The 3,452-nt window shown below is 29.8% G+C and overlaps 1 protein-coding gene across 1 annotated transcript in view; it reads left to right on the top strand.

The window, feature by feature from the left end:
• The window catches only part of LOC106785185 (protein phosphatase Slingshot homolog 2), a gene marked incomplete in the record, with an annotated part of 122,632 nt that overhangs the window by 85,318 nt on the left and 33,862 nt on the right, over nt 1-3,452 (top strand).

The following is a 3,452-nucleotide window of genomic DNA, read 5'->3' as shown; positions in this document are numbered from 1 at the left end:
GATATTATTTTATTATATTATTTGAATATATATATATATATATATATATATACACAATAGAAATACTTATGTTAAAAATTTACAATATATAACGTAAACCCATTATTCCGAACACAATCATTCGTTTAATTCATAAAATTCGACACTGACGTAGGATTACATTGAACAATATTTTTCGAATAACAGTTTACATGACTCGTATTATAATAAGTTTCAAATTAAAAATTGACATTACCAGTTGCACGAATGTTTTAAACAAAAAATTCTCTCTTTTATGGTTTCCATTATAATATCGTTCATTGGTAATTGGATCTAAAGAAAAAGTGAACGTTTGTTTCTATCGTTGGTTAAGTTGGTTTCGTGTTGCTTAAAATGGAAGTAAAATAATAGTTAGCTTGTTTGGCTACTGATGCTGATGGTGGTGGTGGTGGTGGTGGTGATGGTGGTGGAGTGTTTGCTCGCGAGGTGAACGCGAAGGTCAACAGCGTTCTCTCGTTCCCGTATGCGGGCATAGGGAAATGGAGCGCATTACCGTAAGGTAAGTAAGGGGCAAGGTACTTGACAGGTGAACACCAAGGTCAGTCTCGAGGTTGCACCAAGTCAGAAGTCATTGGTTAAATTCACGTGCTTAGAACAAAAAAAAAAGAAAAAGAAAAATGATTCGATGAGTTTTATTTTCGCGTGTTCTTTCATAAAATACATTCTTCTTATTATTATTATTGTTGTTATTGTTATGGTTATTCGTATTAACTTTGGGGAAAGAGAATTTTGATTATAACGGTACCCGGTTGTTATTACCGTTCGAAATTCTACGCCCTTTAGCCCTTAGGCCGAATAAAATTTCTGACGAAATTCTTTTCTTTTCTTTTTTTTTTTTCTTCTGGAATAACTTTCAAGGGTTTAACTGTAATCTACCTGAGAGAGAATATTACGGAGAAACCGAAAAGAAAAAAAAAAAAAAAAGAAGTAGAAGAAGAAGACCGGTACATGTCCGAAAAAAATAAAAATAAAAAGAAGAAGATCGGTATGATAACGGTGTTGTGATCTTGTAACTCTTTTTAATTTTTATTTTTATTTTTAGATATTATTTATTATTATTATTATTATTATTATTATTAATCTTTTCTTTGTTTTTTTTCTCGCGTTTACTACCGGTGATAGTGTATTAGTAGTATTAGTCTTGTTCAATCGTGGAAAATAGGTGTTAATTATATTTCACAGTAAATAATTAAATATAAATATATATATACGGAAAGATAAGAAAACAATTCTATAGAGTACGATCAGGATAAAGAAAAATTAAGAACAATTTTCATAGAATTCATAATTTTCTTTCCTTCCGTTTGTACATTCGTTCATAGAGAATTTCTTTTAAAAACAAACCCATGAACTATAAACTCACTTCTAGCCTTGTTACATTTTCTTACGAAAGAAAGTATGTGTGTGTGTGTGCGTAAAAAGAGGATTGGATAACGGTTAAAACGTAACACGGTTTTCTTATTGTTAGTTAGAACGAAATTATGGCATTTCGTATCGCGATCGCGAGAAGAAGAAGAAAAAGAAAAGGAAAGAACGAGAAAGTAGTCGCAAGTATAAATTTATCCATCATCATCATCATCATTATCATCATCATCATTCTCTAGGATAATATTATCGCTAATTTACGTTAGGATAATATAATGAACTACGAATTTTCTCAAGTAACATTGTTTATACCCTTTTTGTTCCTCGTTTGTTAACTTTTAATGACGTATAATAACATTTGTTGTATTCGTCATCATACTTTTTTCTATCATTTATGATGTTATACGTGTGATTTTAATCGAATGATATCGATTTCGAACGCGATATCACAAATCGTGTCGAAACGAGGAAAAGATTAATGTTTTTTTCTTTTTTGTTGTTGTTGTTATTGATACGTTGGGTTATTCGTTCTTGAGAAATCGATCGATTTATCGTACGAAAGTCTAACGATCTTTGACGTATCATAGTTATCTGGTCTTTATATTTCGCAATTCTCGTAATAGCGTTATTAAAAAAGTTCTGAATAAATATTTTTCAAAATTACTGTCAAAACATAAAATTGACAATCTATGTGATTTAATTATCATAACTATGATATTGTTTTTAAATATATGAATAGTTTTATTTTCAATCAAGGGAAAAGAGTTTTTATTAACTGTTCAGTTATAATAAACGTTTTCTATCGATAAATCTAAAGTAAAAGTCAAATGCGTTAAAAATACGCGACCTATTTGATAGTATTGTATAACTATGAGAAGATGATTAGTATGGAAATGATTCATACGTTATGAACCCATAAAAGAGAGAGAGAAAGAGAAAGAGAGTAAAAATACAAGATTAAATCTTAGGTGCATTTTTTGTTTTAGTAAAACTTAATATATTAATTAGGATAAGAACTTAAACAAAAAATATGGTTAGTGACACGTGAATTTATTACATAAAACTGACACAAGTATATATTTCTAAAAATGAACTAAAATATTTTGATTTGTAAACGATTCAAATCCCAGACTATTATTTTTTTTTAATAAGAAAAAAATGTATCGATTAGAAGTAATAATTAACAATTAAAATGAAATGGAATATTTCGATGATCATCGAGTGGCACGTAAATTTATTACATAAGACTGAGACAAGTATATATTTCTAAAAATGAACTAAAATATTTTGATTTGTAAACGATTCAAATCCCAGACTATTATTTTTTTTTAATAAAAAAAAAATGTATCGATTAGAAGTAATAATTAACAAATAAAATGAAATGAAATATTTCGATGATCATCGAGTGACACGTAAATTTATTACAAAAAGACAAACACAAGTATGTATTTCTAAAAATGAACTAAAACATTTTGATTTGTAAACGATTCAAATCCCAGATTATTTCTTTCTTTTTTTTCTTTCTTTTTTGATAAAAATAAATGTATCGATTAGAAGTAATAGTTAACAAATAAAAATGAAATGTGGAACATTTCGATGATCATCGAGTGGCACGTGAATTTATTACATAAAGATTTGACGCGTATCGAAACACGTTGTGTGTGATGTTAGTGGTGGTGTTGGTGATGGTAGTAGTAGTGGTGGTGATGATGTTTGGTGCATCGTTTGAAACGATAGAGTGCAACGTCGAGCAAAAGTCCTCGGGTGTGGTTCTCGAAATAGCAGCAAGCTAACTACAAAACCGGTGGCCCGTGTATAGTAGAGGACCATTTTCGTGCCGATATAAAATAAAGTGTTAGCCCATCGTGTTAAATACGACACAACAACTACCTAGTACAAACTCTGACGAAGACAAATATGATGACGAAGACAAACACGAAGACAAAGACGATCGATCGAGTCAACCCTTTCTATGTTATAAAAAAATCGTCTTTGCTCTAACTAAGACACGCAAATATCTCACTTCCGGATTCGGTTTTTTTTTTTTT

Source organism: Polistes canadensis, unplaced genomic scaffold, assembly GCF_001313835.1.
Source record: "Polistes canadensis isolate GaletaPanama2010 unplaced genomic scaffold, ASM131383v1 scaffold_46, whole genome shotgun sequence".
Classification (NCBI taxonomy): Eukaryota; Metazoa; Arthropoda; class Insecta; order Hymenoptera; family Vespidae; genus Polistes; species Polistes canadensis.
The sequence above is the reverse complement of the archived record's forward strand: the minus strand, read 5'-3'. Positions and strand labels throughout refer to the sequence as shown.